Source organism: Agelaius phoeniceus, chromosome 2 (genome assembly GCF_051311805.1).
Source record: "Agelaius phoeniceus isolate bAgePho1 chromosome 2, bAgePho1.hap1, whole genome shotgun sequence".
NCBI lineage: Eukaryota > Metazoa > Chordata > Aves > Passeriformes > Icteridae > Agelaius > Agelaius phoeniceus.
The window spans coordinates 87292173-87306723 of NC_135266.1; the positions used below are offsets into that span (position 1 = coordinate 87292173).

Genomic DNA, 14551 nt, shown 5'->3' on the forward strand with positions numbered 1-14551 from the left:
TGTTTTTGCATAAGCTGGATTTTCGACTTCAGTGCTAAGATCAAGAAGTGTAACCCAGAGCCAGCTTTGCTAAGATGATGACCCTGCTTCTTACTCCTGTATCTGAAATCATTCTAGGGCAGAGAAATCATAGCAAACCTTTCTACAGGATGGTAGGAGGTGCACGTCCATGTTAAATATGCATCAGAGGTAATGTGCTATTTGTATACATTTTGGAAATGATTTTAACTTCTGTTGTGATGGGTATTACATACCATCTAACATCAGGATATTTAAGATAGGAACCAGATGCTACTCTGTGCTAGTCAGGTGTTCTGGCCCTTTTCTATTTTTTACTTTGCTTTTCTGGCACGAAAACTCCCTAAAATTTACTGAGGAAATGAAAGATTGTTGCTGTCGTGCTTTTGTGTGTTTGTTTAGCAAAAACATTTGTGCATCATAAATTTGTGTCCAGAAACACATTCCTCACTGCTTTAGTGTACTGCATAATCTGGACAAAATGAAAAGGAAATAGTTGTGATTTGAAAGTGTTTTACATACATTTTGCAGAGCTGTAGAAACTTACATGATATGTAGGGCAGTGATGAATCATAGTCTCTCTTCTTCTTCACGTCACACCACTATAACATTACTTTGCTGGATTGACTTCTGATTTACTGGGTGAGAAACCTCCAGGCAGTACTGTGCTGCCCCACCATCACCTTCAGTTTTGCTTGCTGGTGCTTGATGTTTCTTCATCTTCACAATATGATATTTAGCTGAGGAACTCAGTAATTTTGTGTTGTATAACTATAGGACTCAATTTTTCTTTTTGTCTTTTTCCTTTCCCTGCTACTAAAATCTAGAGATCTGTAATTAGTTTTCAAGTCATTCATGAACTCTGTTTTCTTCCATGTAGGCTGAGTCCAATTTGTCTCCATTTGCTTGAGCAGATTAAATGAGTGGACAGGTTATTGCAGGTGACTAAGTGGGCACATCCTAACATGTTACTGTCCCTCAGCTAAGCTTCAGCTCCTGTGATTTCACATGCTCTTGTGTTCCTCCTGCATCGTGTCAGCCAAGGTATTTGGGGATTTGATCTGGGTAAAAACACCTGGGAAAACTCCTAGGTGGACCAGTTCCTTGATCCCTTCCATTACACAGCTGCACAAATAGCTGTGTTGGCACAGTGCAGGGAGTAGCTCAGGAACAGAGATGCACAGCAGAGTAAGAACTATTGATACTGGTGCTGCTGACAAAGAAGAAATCATCAGGCTGGGCCCCACGGTAGAGCACTGCTTGTTCTGCTGTGTGTCTGAAGGGGAGGAAAATGCAGCTCTTATGTGATCACTGTGAAATCAATTCTTCAACTGAGTTGGTCTTTAAGGCTGGGGTCTGGTGCTAGGCTTCTTCCCACAGAACACAGGAAACCCTTTTGAGGTGTAAGAGATCCCCTTTTTCCTCCATATTGGAAAAGGGTCATCTGACTTGAACCTGAGTGCAAGGTAAGATGGATCCTTTGCCTGAAAACCCCTGAACACTTAGCTGTGAGTGCTTAGAAATGCAAATAAAAAGATTTACATTTCACTCATTCCTTTCTGAAGTACCAAATTCTGGTTTGCAGTGGTAGCTTTCTATCCTCTTCTTATGCTGTTCATGGACGTCTTCCTCCTTTCGTTTAGGAACTCCCTCTGAAATATTCAGCAATAGTTTCAGACAAATGAGTCTTGAACTTGGGTAAATTCAGAAATCTCTAAGTATTGTAATCCCTGGATATCCTCTTAGGATTCCACATTACTACAGAGTAGGAAAATAGCAAAACATAAGGATTCTTAAGATTTTGGTGAGATTTGTTGGCAGCAAATATACAAAGGTTTAATAAAAATAATTTCTGAACTGAGTTAACCTGTGTATTGATTGTCCCTCCATTGTCTCAGTTGTCTCTTCTCAAGGCAGAACACGCCCAGCTTCCTCAGCCTTTCCTCATAAGAGAGATGCTCCTGTCCCCTCATCGTATTTGTAGCTCTTTGGGCAGGTGCTTTGGGCAAACACTACAGTTACACAGCCCACTCCAGGAGCTCCATGCTTCTCTTGGACCGAGGAGCCTGGCACTGGTCACAGCACTCCAGATGGACCTCTCCAGGGCTCAGTAGAGTGCAGTACACCTGGTGTACATGGACCAGGCCTTAGGTCAACCACTGTAGTTTCCTGACTTATCCATTCTCCGTGTGGTTGAATGAATGTATGTGGTAAAGCATCTTGTCAAACAAGTATGTTTATGGAGTATTTTGGGCTGTTCTCTTGTCTGGCTTCAAAATTTATTTTTTAAAATTGTCAGCATGCATCCATGCTTCTGAAAAGGTTTTGGGATTTCAAGCATGGTACAAAAGGAAGCCACTCTTCAGCTCTCAGTTCAGGGCCAAAGGGTAACTCTTGGGTTTTAACTCCAGCTTTGATGGAGCCCCCTTTATGGATCCAGCATTTAGGCTGAGCTGCGTGGCTTTTGCCTCAGTTTGTTCCCTCCCCCCAGCAGCAATCCTGTAAATTCCCATGTGTCTCTGGGATTCTTGACACGGTCTGATCCTGCCTTTGAAGTGATGGGACTGATACATATTACCTTGAACTACACAAAAACCTTCGTGCTGAAACCAGACTACGGGCAGAGGATGCTTGAGGGAGCTCATGCAATCTGCCCGTGCGCGTGGATTTGAATCCCATGTTAAATGTATCCGACAGAGGGAAGTGCTTCCGAGTGTGCGATTCCACAGCAGGTTCAGCTGCTGAAATCAGTTCTGTGGCATTCCCACTCTCCCTATCAGTCCCAGACTCGAATTCTCGCTTCCTCCATTTGTTTACTTTTGCGATGTTAATTTTCTGCTGGTTTAGCTCCCGAACAAACTTATCACGGGAACTGATAAATGTTGGTACAAGGGGGAAGGGCGAGACTGTGGCAGCGCTGTCTTAATCTGTCGTGTGTAGGGCATGCTGTCTCGGTACAAAGCTTGCCTCCCTTTTGCCTGTAACTATCCGCTTCACTTCAACATTTCCCCTTCGCACCTCTAGGGAGCACGGCCCAAGAACACCTCAGCATGCCCGTGCTCTCTTCTGGAGAGCCCTGCGCTGTACGGGCAGACAAACCCCTCCTCTTTTTCTCTCCAGGCACAGCCCAAGCGCTGAGCCGAAAACTCCTGTTAACTAGGGTGACAAGTTTCCAGCGAGCTGCGGATCACGGGGAGAGGGAACACCCGGATCCCGGCAATATAAGGTATAGACGCCTCGGCTTGTGCAACACAGCAGCAGGGCAGAGCCCATTTTATTCTTGCCTTTTTTGGATCTGCACGCACACAGACCTCAGCACAATGGAGCCGGCTCCGCGATAGCGCAGCGCGATACGAGCAGCACACACAGAGTCATCGCAGCACACATAGAGTCATCGCAGCACACATAAGAGTCATCGCAGCGCCGCTCGCCAAGGGTGCAGTTGCCGGCCATCCACTCCCCGCGCGGCAGCCCCGCTGATGGCGTGATCGCCAGACTCCCACGTCCCAGGCAGGCCAGCGCCGCTCCCGCCCTCTGCCCGGCGGAGCTGCGGGCCCCGGGACCGCCTGCAGCCGCAGCACGGCCGCAGCACGGCCGGAGCACAGCCCGAGCACAGCCCGCGGCTCCCCGAGCCGGCGCACCACGCTCCGGAGTCCCGCTCTCGGCGCCGCGAAGGTACCAGCCCCCTCCCAAGAAAACTTTCCCCCGCGGGCCACTCGGTGCGATGCCGCGCCCCGGCCGCCGCCGAGCGGGGCGGGAAGGACCTGCCCCCGACCCCCGCTCCGCTCCCCGCCCCGGCGGGCCCGGCTGCCCACCTTGGCGGCAGGGGGGCTGCGGGGCGGGCCCCCCGGAGCCAATGGCCGCGGCAAGGCGGGCAGGGTGCGGGGGGCGGTGCCGGGCCGACAATAGGGGCGGTGTGGGCAGCGGGGCGGGCGGGGAGCCGCGGGAGAGCCGGGCAGCACCTTGCGGCGGGCGGAAGGTGAGTGCCGCCGCGCCGGGGAAGGGGATTTTCTCGCTTGTTTTGTAACCGGGAAGTTTGCGCAGGGGTTGAGCGGACGGGTGCGTTCTTCTTCAGCCTTTCTCTTCCTCCCTCCTTTTGAAATTTTCTTTTAGAAGAGGGTACTGACCCTGCCTTCCCCTTCCTGATTTCCCCCTCCTGCCTCCCCGCTCCTGCCTCCCTGGCTCATTCATTTAACAAAGGGAGTTGTTCTCAGTCCCCGGGCTTTGCGAGCGGGGAGCCCTTCGGGGCCACATGTTTGGGGTCCCGGCGCAGAGGTTGGGGTGGAATCGGGGCTCAGCCCGCAGTTTTTGCCAAGCACCCCGTCCTGGCTTCGGCCGGAGGGGCGGGCGCTTTGGGCAAACACAAAGAATTGAGGAGCTGGACCCATGCTGGGCGATGGGGTGATGAAGCCTCGGGCTTTGTGTGGCTGGTGAAGGAGGGGTGGAGAGGTGGGAGCTTGTCTTACAACCCCTCCGCCCGCGGGTGTGTACGAAACCGTGGCTTTTTTGCTAGTAAAGTACTTAAAAGCAAAGCTGAACTTCGGGATCGCGGCATAATTCTGACTGGAGGGAGTGTCAGGTGGTCTCTAATCCAGCCTCCTTCAAAGCAGGGGCTTCTGCCTGGGGAGTGGGGAGCAGTGAAGGGACATCGGAGATTGGGTGGCACCTCTGGGTGCGCTTGAATGCACCTGGGAGCTCGATGGAGGAGGCAGCACCAGCAGGACGAGACTTCAGAGGCAGTAGCGCTCCTGTCTTCTGCTGTGCATGGAAATGCCCCAATCCACAGCTCTCCCATGCCTGCAATCCCCTGGTTTTGCTGCTTTTGTTATCCAGAGGGCTTAAAATTCATGATTGTTGGGAATAGCTGGCTGCATCCGTATGTGTGTCACGGTGCATCTGCTCCTGCTGAGCGTTCCTTGATTCTTATTTCAACATTGCCTCCAGGAGTTTTTTTCTTCAGGAGCGAGATTTATAAATAGGTGTCAAACCCTGGCTCTTGCTTAGGACTGGCTGTAAGGCGTGTTACTTTCTGTGGTAATTATGTATGAGAGATGCATGTGTGTAAGAGCAACCATAAAAGCTGTTCAGTCAGCCACGCTTTCCATTTTCAAAGTGAAAGCAGGTATTGTAGCCGGGGGAAATGTCGGGCACAGACGGAAGAATGTTTGTTTTCTTTGCTCGCAATTACTCTTTGCCCAGTGGCTTAGGGATGCCTTTCACTGAACCTCCTCCCCCTTCTCCATACTTGGAATTTCCCGGTGCTGCTTCCACATTACCTGGCCAAGCAGGGAGCATCTTCCTGTCTGCTGCTCCAGTATCTCTTAGTGTGGGTGTGCTGATCTTGCTCTCAGCTTTATAGGGTAAGGCTGGAAAAACTCCTCCTTGTGGAACAGTTTGCGTGTGTGTCCACTGGATGCTTGGAGACTGCTTTTCCCTGTGCATTTTTTTGTGGGTAAGTCAGAGAAATGAAGCTCATCTCTGCACGGGGAACAGAAGGTATGGTGGGAATTTGAATATTTCTAAATACTGATTCTGCTTAACTCTGGATTGTCTGTCTTGTGCCACAGAACAGAATTTGTTCACAACTGTACTGTATAACAAAGCTGGAGTCTAAGACTGGGCAATAAACTGCCAGGTGATTTTTTTAGTCTTTTTTAAGTCCTACATCTTTAAGTGGGATGATATAACTGCCATTCTTTGATTTGGAAATGAAAGCAAAAAATAAACTTGAAGAGGAAAATGCTCTTGTAGCATGACAGCAAGAATGCTTTTACTGGTTTCTGAGGAATACTATGTGGTCTGGATGTTGCTCAGAAAAAAAAAGAATAGGGAAAAGTAAGGCTTTTAGTTCATGCTTTTCTGTGCATCATGGGGATATAGGAGACAAGTCCAATATAATTGCCACAAGTGCAAATATATTGCTTGTTTATTGTGTTTCTGATTGCCTTGCTTGCACTGGATTGAAAACTGATGCTAGCTCTCTTTGCTTGAGAGGTCAAAGAGCTGTTTTATTATCTTTTCCAGGTTTCTGAAGGGAGACCTTTTATCTCAGCTTTGATTACAGGGCATGAATTTCACCAGTTTGCTGACTAGTGTCTTGTCTTTTTATGGAGTATGGCTTCTTTTCTTCTTTTTCCCTTTTGTGCACCTGTCTCACTTCCTTGGTGTGGGAAGGTTTGTAATTTAAAAAGCTTGTTGCTATGATCCAATTTCCTTATATGCTTAAGAGCATACAGAACAACCTAGAGCTGAAATAAACTTTTTTCAGTTGAAAAATACAGAAATGATCCAGAGCTCCACCCTCAAAGTGTTCTGGTTTTACAGTTCATCCTGTCAACAGCAGATAACAGAAGCAAACAGACTTTGTAAAGGAACTGACCAGTCTTGGTGAGGATGTGCAAGGCACAGACTGAAACTAGACAACTAAAAACTAGCCATATTTCTTAAAAGGCTAGTCAGCCATTGGCCCTCTGACAGGTACAAGAATGCCTACTGTTGGCTTTTTACCTTCATGGGAAGGAAGAATAATACTGTGTACCAGAATTGTACTGTGTCAAAGAGTGTTTTTCTATACTTGGCCATGAGCCGAACTAATTTTCTCAGCCTGATGTCTTGGCTTGTATAGGAATTGAGGACAATATAAGCATGTTCTGCTTGATGTTCAGGGCTTTCTCTTGTGGAAAAAATAGTCCAGTGTGTGATTCTTCTACTTGCACAGCTGTCACCTGGGAGGAGCTGCTTTGCACCCCTGTTCCCAGAGATGGGAATGGCTAGGTTCATTCCCCTTGGTCTCAGCAGAACTGGGACTGTCAGCCAGTGCTCACTGATGTAGCACAGAAGTCAGTGATCAGTTTTTCCTATCTGAGGTTAAGGCACATGATGCTCTTTGGGAATGAATAGGTTAAAAGTACCTGATGCTGCTTGCACTAATCAGGTTTTTATGCAAACTGAAGTTCAAGTTTGAAATTCCTGCGCTTGGGTGCAGTTATGCACAGCATGTGCAGATGGGATGTTGTGGCTGTGAGGGGTAACACTCAGTGCTCCCGTGGTGATGACTGCTCCTGGCTTTGTGCAGGAAAGGGAGCTGACTTTTGTCCCATCTCACCTCAGGCACATCCTCAGAGGTATGGATGTCTTTGGGTCCTTTAATGGTCTGTCTTCTTTTTGGCACATGACACTGGGGTGCACATCGCAATTTCAGGGCCCTTCATGGGATCCATTTGATGAAAACATGGATGCTCCAAGCTCAAAACATGGTTGCTCTGAGCTGAACATGTCTCCCCAGGCTCCCAGTATGATCTGCAGAGAGAAAAAGGTCCTTTTAGGATGTGCCTCGTGTCACCCTCCTGTACGTGTTTTTAAAAGAGGTCAGAGAGTTGCACTCTAAAAATGCTGATTCCTCTTGCAGTCTCCCTGGTCTCCTCTGTCTCCCATGTGTTGTGTTGTATATTGGAGCAGCTGAGAGGAATTTTACCTGCTCCTCTCACTTTGGGGATGCAGGCAGCATTGCTAACAAATCCATCAGCAAATCCATGTTGTAGCGTGGCTTTCCCCCTTTCTCTTCATTTTAGCATTTTTTTTGTTGGGATGGGGGAAGAGGAAACAAAAAAAAAAAAAAGCCATCTAAGAAGTGGATTTCCAGGGGAATTTGAAGAAAAAGTCCAAGTATTCAGTTCTGGTTTGTGTACTAATACACTCTTTCAGGCTGGCAATCCAAGTGTTCGGCTTCCACTTGTACACTATCAATCTCTTGAATGTAGTCTGAGATGCAGGTTAAACAATAACTTCCCCTCCATGGTTTCTTTCCTTCTTGCAATCTGTACTCTTTGGACCTGCCATACTGCAAGTTTGTTTTACTCTTAAGCTGGTCTAACTGCCTTCAAGCCATATTATTTCTTACTTCCTGTCAAAAGTCAGAAGTGGTGCCGAATCAGGCAACCTTGTATCATCTTAGGTTTAAAGAAAGGAAGAGAAAAAGGTGACTGGTGTAGAAAAAAAAGTCCTAGCTTGTGAAAATTGGGCCAAATCATAAGATTGCAGAAGTAGTAGCCAAATGTACTTTCTGGAAAGAAATAATTTCCACCAAAGTAACCCTTTGTGATTCAAACTACTGTGTGAGAGACAGTGGACAAAGTACATTGTGACTGCCTTGCAGCATATGACATCTAGCTGCAAACATTTCCTTGATCTCACTGGATCTTTAGCTATGGGACTGTGAGGAAGTCAGGTGGGGAGTATGTGCTGCAGGCAGGTGGGGCATAAAGACTTGTGTCATACCTTTTTTTTTTTCCTTCTTTATCCATAAAGTCTGTCCACCTGTAATCTTAAAGGAAAATGGGGGAGGAAAATAATTGCTATTCAGATTGTAAGTGTTTTGGGAATGGAGAAGTCTTTCAAGTTTACCTTAAGGCTTTGTTTCCTGCCCTTGTGAGCTTGCTGCGTGTAGTTACAGTGTCTGTCCATGGCTTACTGCTGATGGCGTTTGATGACTTTCCAGGTGGCAGCAGAGAGAAGGAAAATCAAGTCCAAAAGGTTAGGAGACAGTTTATCAGTCTGGCTTGCTGAGGTCACAGCACTGCTTTGAGTAACTTACCCAAAGCATCAGCAGGGCTTTGAACTATCACCTTTCTTAATGACTATAGTGGCACACCAGTATTTTACGAGATGTTTCCCTTACAAGGCAAAGCCCATTTCTGAGGGCTGATGTTCTATTCATGAAGTAAGAGCTGGAGTGAGAAATATTTTTAATTGAACCAGTGGCTTGCATCATGTGGGTTTTTTTTCCCTGTTTTGTATGTAGTGTGATGCAAAATACCTTGTCACTTATTTAGCATGAAGAAATCACAAGATAGATTATTATTGGTACCTACATATTCCCAAAAGCACATTCTCTGCTGATCCTAAAATAAGAGTGGCTTGGCCTCTTAACCCAGTCTCTTCTGTGGAAAGAGTAGAGAAGTGATTCCTTTTGTAAAACTTGTATGTCATTTCCCCAGCCATCTGTAAGTAAACATTATGCAGTTTTGCCAACAAGTTCAACTTGAAGGCTTTGTACCAGGATGATTCTATGATTTGCCTTTAGTAGGTATGTCAAGAATGTCTCATTTAAATCATGCTTTGAGAGGATAGAAGTCACAGCTGGATGTGGAATTCATGTGCTTCCAGAGTTCAGACTTGTTTGGGGTGAAGCAAAAGCTGATTTCCTTCAGCAGCAGAAGGGAGGGATATTCCAGCCCCTCTTTCCCAGCTCTCTGCACACTACTGAAGCTGTTGGATTCATTCAGCTCAAGGCCCTGTCCTTACCTGTATGAGGTGTTTGAGGCTGTTATGGAGCTCTCTAATGCCAGCATGTGTCAAGGTAGAGGAGGGAACAAAAGGAGGCCAGGCTGGTAATGTATCCTCTGCTCTTCTCGCTCATTAAACTGGTCACCTGAGCCTGAACTCCTGTGTCCCTTCACAAGAGAAGGTGGATTTGTCAGGTGACAGCTGCAAAGACCAGGGAGTGCACAGCACAAAGAGGGATTAGCAGCAAATGGACACATCAGGATTCCAAATGCAATATTGATTAGCTCATTAAAATTAATAAGACACTCAATTATCAAAGTCCTGTTACATTTTGCTGTTCTTCTGGAAATAGAACAATTTATCTGTCCTTATCCTTTCAGGAATACCTCACACAAGACAAATTTTAATGTCATTTTCCTCTGCAAACCACAGAATGTGTTAACTTTTAATAGAGCCCAAGTTTGTCAGTGTTTTATTTAGTAAAACATTGGTTTTGGTAGGGCAGTGTATTTAATAGACTTGAAGATGCAGGCATAGTACTAAAAAGTTTCTTTTATTGTGATCTAAATTAGCATATAATTGAGCTAATGTTGTTTTAGGTAGGGTCAAAAACTAATATTGGGCAGATATTCACATACTGGCCAATTTTAGCAAATCAGACAAATCTGTCTCAACAGCACACAGAGGGGAAAACTCTTTGATTCAAGCTCTGGAACTCAAGGAACAAGTATGTGGTACATAGAAAGGGCATTCTCTTCCCTAAAAGGGAAAAGAGTGAAATTTTCCCCAATTCTTCAGAAATACATATATTACCTCCATAGTACATAAATGCAATTTTTAAAGCTACAGATTTAATTGCTTATGGAACCTTAAATGACTTAGAACTGGATTTGCAATGTGAATTTCTCTGCTTTACTAGGTGTTGTGTGGGATTCTTTTTTTGTTTTGGTGTCTTTTTTTTTTTTAATGGTATCTTTAATAAAGGCTTTGCTTGAGAGGGTTTGAGCTGCCTGACACAGGGCCAATCTTCCTGAAATGAGAAATTGCTCTGGAATACTCAATTTCCATGCAAGAGAGAGGCTGGAGGAAGATAAAGACTAAGATCCTGCAATGGTTGCTAGATGGATGGCTCTTCTCATTGATGTGGTCATTGCTACTTCTTTTTTCTACAAACATTTGATTGAATTTTTTTGCCACATTGCTCAGGAGAGCTAATTTTCCTGTTTAACCACAAAGTGTTAACCACAATCTTATAGTTCCCATCCCTGTTTTACCCTGCTGTTGTGCTCATCTTCAGTCCCACTTTGGAATAAGATGTGTGTTCACTTCCAGTGTTGTTTCTCTGGTCTCATGATCACAGGTGATAACAAAAAAGCTTTGGGAGCTAAACTCAAAGCGAGACCCAGAAATGAAATGGTGATAACACCACGTAGTCCTTCATGAAAACCATCCCCTTTCTGATAATCAAAGTCATTGGTAAGGTTCTTTGGTAAAATGTATGCAGTTGTGGGTGTGCGTTAAGGTGTTTGATGCTTTCTGTTAAGCTCCAAGATTCTGGAGATGTAAAAGTTATGCAAAAATATGTGTCATATAAAAAAGACTTCTCCCACTCCTATCTGTAGAGAAAAATGACAGAATTTGATCCAAATGTTCCTTGAAGACTTAAATAAAGAGATTTAAGTACACAAAGGCTTTGGTTTGAGCCTCCAGTTCCTAATTTTGGGTGAGAAAGTGATGGTATCCACTACCTCTTAGCAGTGAGTTACTAGCATTATAACTTAATTCTCCAAAATCACTAAAGTCATGACTGAGTAGCCTTAAAGAAAGCCAGAGAAGTTGTAAGGGAAGGAAGGAGAAGAAACTGCAGCACCAGCAACAAGTATTGTCTCACAATTAGCTTGATCTAATATAAAAATCTGCATTTTAAATTCTGTCTCATCAAATTTCTTATTGTTGCATCAGCCTATACGTCTTGGTAATCAGGTAATCTGGGAAAAATTGCAGTCTCTTACATTTGTGTATGCTATAAATTCTTTTGTGCAATTTTGACTCCCTTGGTAGCAGAGAGAATGAGTAAAAAGGCTGTACCATATTCACAGCAATCAGCAGGAGTCTCATCCACTACCATGCCACAGCCAAAAGACTCTGAAGAAGTGAGACTGGAAGTACTTTTCCAGGCCTGCTTCAATTCCTTTGCATATATTCCTGAACTAGATTTTGGAGAGTATGAATAAAATTAAACTGACACTTTATCTGGAGCTGTAACCTCCAATGTCAGACTTGTCTCTTCCCATTTCTGGGAGCCCTGACAACAATACTGAACTTAACTTGCAGTGTGTATGGGGGAACTAACTTTTGTATTCTTCCTGTTTGGTTTCTTTTCTCTGCTTCCATTCCTTGATCATATCTCTTAAACTATTGTTTGTCAGTTTGTTGGTTTTCCTTTTGCCTTTCTACGGAAACCTTGTTCATCTCCTGCCTATCTTTACTTTCCCTGGTCACTCCTAAGACTGATGAGAAACAGATTCTTCGTAGTTCTGTGATCCTGAAGATACTGGGCAAGCACAGATGAGCAGCAGGGAGGTGAAATACTTTGTCCTCCATCCCAGTACAAAGCATCTTCTTTGGGGCTTGGGAGGAGGATGAAGACTGGATAGGGGAAGAAACCCATTATCTTCCTCTATCAAGCAGGTAGTTTTGGTGATAAGATATCTGGAAATATTTAAATCTAGATTTCATTAGAAAGGCTGAGGAGGGAAGGGTAGGGCTGGGAATGACAAAAGCAGGACTTGATTCAAGAAGAGAAAGCAAACTACTCGAGATTCCTTCAGGGCTCTCCTGCAAGACAGAAAATATGCAACAGTGTGTCGGCTGTCTTTAGATGGAGGCAGACGGTCACAGGCGGTGTTTGGATTCCAGGTTCAATAAAGGCACATCCTTCCCTTAGAGGAGGCAAAACAGTGTCACTTGTTAGAACTCAAAATCCATCTCTAAATGCCTCAGTGACTTGTCATCAAGTGACTCACTGCACTGTCATAGTAGAGCTTCTGCCTTTCACATCTGAGTTATACTTGCTGAAACAGTGCCCTGCCAGCTCATACTAACAGTCCCCCCTCCCAAGCTTGTTTCCTATTGACTCACAGTGAAAAGGGGATTTGGGGGTGTCAGGGCAGGAGAAGGCTGCAAGGGCAGATCAGAAATCTCATTACCTTGTACACTTCAGAATGCCAGCTTTTCATTTGTTTTGTGTGCCTCTGAAACAAGTCCTTGAGTTGCAAAAGAAAAACATTCAGAAGTGATGAGCTGTAAAAAATTGTAAGAATTTAGTCATTTACTTTGTCCAACCAAAAATGTCTTTTCTTTCAGGCAAAAGCTTCTTTTAAAGTTATTTGCTGCTTTAGAAAAATGCTAATGTTGAAATGCTTTCAGCTTGATTTCCTTTATCTCCTGCAGCTCATTAGATGATCATTGAGATAATTTTTTTTATTAGTTTAATTCACATAATCAATTTTATTCTAGGTGACCTTTGTGTTTTTTTTAAGAGCCAATTCTTTCTAACACTAGGTACATCCTGCAGGAGCCCTTCCTGCCTTCTGATCCAATACTTATTCATCCTGGGACATAGTCCAAATGCCACCAATGGTGTTTGTGTAGGCTTTTTTTTGTTTGTTTCAAAAACATTTCATCACATGATGACATATGGCAGCATTAAATGTATAGATGTGCAGTTTAGGATGTAATGGTCATGAAGATGAAAAGAATCTCACCTAAGCAGCAAGTTGCTTTCTGCTTTTTACATCATACCTGCTTTAAATTTGGTATTACAGTGGATGCTTTGTGTTCCTGATGATGTTGCTTTTTGAATCCCACCCTGTTATTTTGGCTCAGTATTGAGGAGCAGTGACTTCAACAAGGTGATCTCATCCAATGTGTGGTGTAGCTGTGTTTGTTTTTGAAAGCTTGAGATCCTGTTCCATCTGCACTTCCTGTAGCTGTAGGTAAATCATCTGAAATCCAAGATGATGAGCATGCCTGATCTCTGTGCTCTGAATCTCCTTTCTCATGAGTTCATGTGCTTCCCTTCCATGACAGGGCTCTTGTGAGCGTTTCTTCTTTTTACTGGGGTATGAATGGGCTGAGCAGGGAAAGGGTTCTCTGTAAACATAACTTGTGCTTGTTTCAGCAGAAAAACTCTCTCTGTGAGGGCTCTAAATTGCTAATGAATTAACTACAAATTTTGGAGGAGAGTGTGGTTGGCTTAAGATTCTTCTCAACTAGCATATGAGAAGCTTGTGTTTTGCTTTTTTTCTCAAAACCAGCTTGCACTCTCCTCCTCCCCCAAACTATAAAGCAAGGATGTGGTCATTGGCAGCTGTTTTCCTTTTGATGTGGTCAACTCAAAATTAACATTAAAAGTATAATTCTGAACTTGCAATTTCTGGGAGACTGAGTGCATGATGAAAGGACAGGAGGGATCTCTCTCCACCTGCTGGGAGTGTGCTCTTTGCTTGAGTTTCTTAGGAGCTGAGATTGGAGGATGAAGCTTGACACAGCTGAGCTCATCGTGGCACACAGCCATCCAAAGGCAAGGGTGCTTTTCCCTTTCAGCACTTGGCTGTGAGCTGACCTGGCAGGAAACTTTGCAAAGCAGTGTGAGTGACTGTAGCTGTGGTGTAGTGTTAAAGATCACGGAGCTGCCTGCAGGTCTGAGCACTGGGAGTAAGGTCTGTGAGACACACGGATCTGAGATCTAGCGGCTCCTCAGAACTGACACTCAAGTAAGTGCCTTTTAATTCGGTCATTGTGGTACCTGCTGTATACAGCTTTTTATTTTGCTTATTTTGTTCCTACATCCCTCTGTCCCCAGGCTCTCTGAACCTCTAGCACCTGCCCAGTCAGCTCCTGAGGGACCTGCTTATGCTGCAGAACTGAAAGTCCTTAATGCAGAATGGATTTTATAGAATCATAGAATTGCTTGGCTTGAAATGACCTTAAAGATCATCTAGTTTCAACCCCCTTGCCCTAGGCAAGGAATCTTCTACTAGAGCAGGTTACTCAAAATTCCATCCAGCCTGGTCTTGAACACTTCCAGGGATGGGGCTTCCACAGCTTCTCTGGGCAACCTATGCCAGTGCCTCACCACTTTTATAGTAAAGAATTTCTTCCTAATATCAAACCTAAACCCACCCTCCTTCAGCTTAAGCCCACCCCCAACCTTGCCGTGTCACTCCACGCCTTTGTTATAAGT

The 14551-nt window shown here is 44.7% G+C and overlaps 1 protein-coding gene across 10 annotated transcripts in view; it reads left to right on the forward strand.

Annotated features, from left to right (window-relative positions):
* The window catches only part of PAK1 (p21 (RAC1) activated kinase 1), a 98929-nt gene that overhangs the window by 22912 nt on the left and 61466 nt on the right, over window positions 1-14551 (forward strand). For 2 of the 10 annotated variants that reach the window (XM_077174099.1, XM_077174104.1), the window contains exon 1: window positions 3152-3693. The exons of 1 other annotated variant lie outside the window; for it this stretch is intronic. The gene's annotated coding sequence lies outside the window, so the exon portion shown is untranslated. 7 more of the 10 variants (XM_077174105.1, XM_077174106.1, XM_077174103.1 and 4 more) reach the window with 6 other exon arrangements.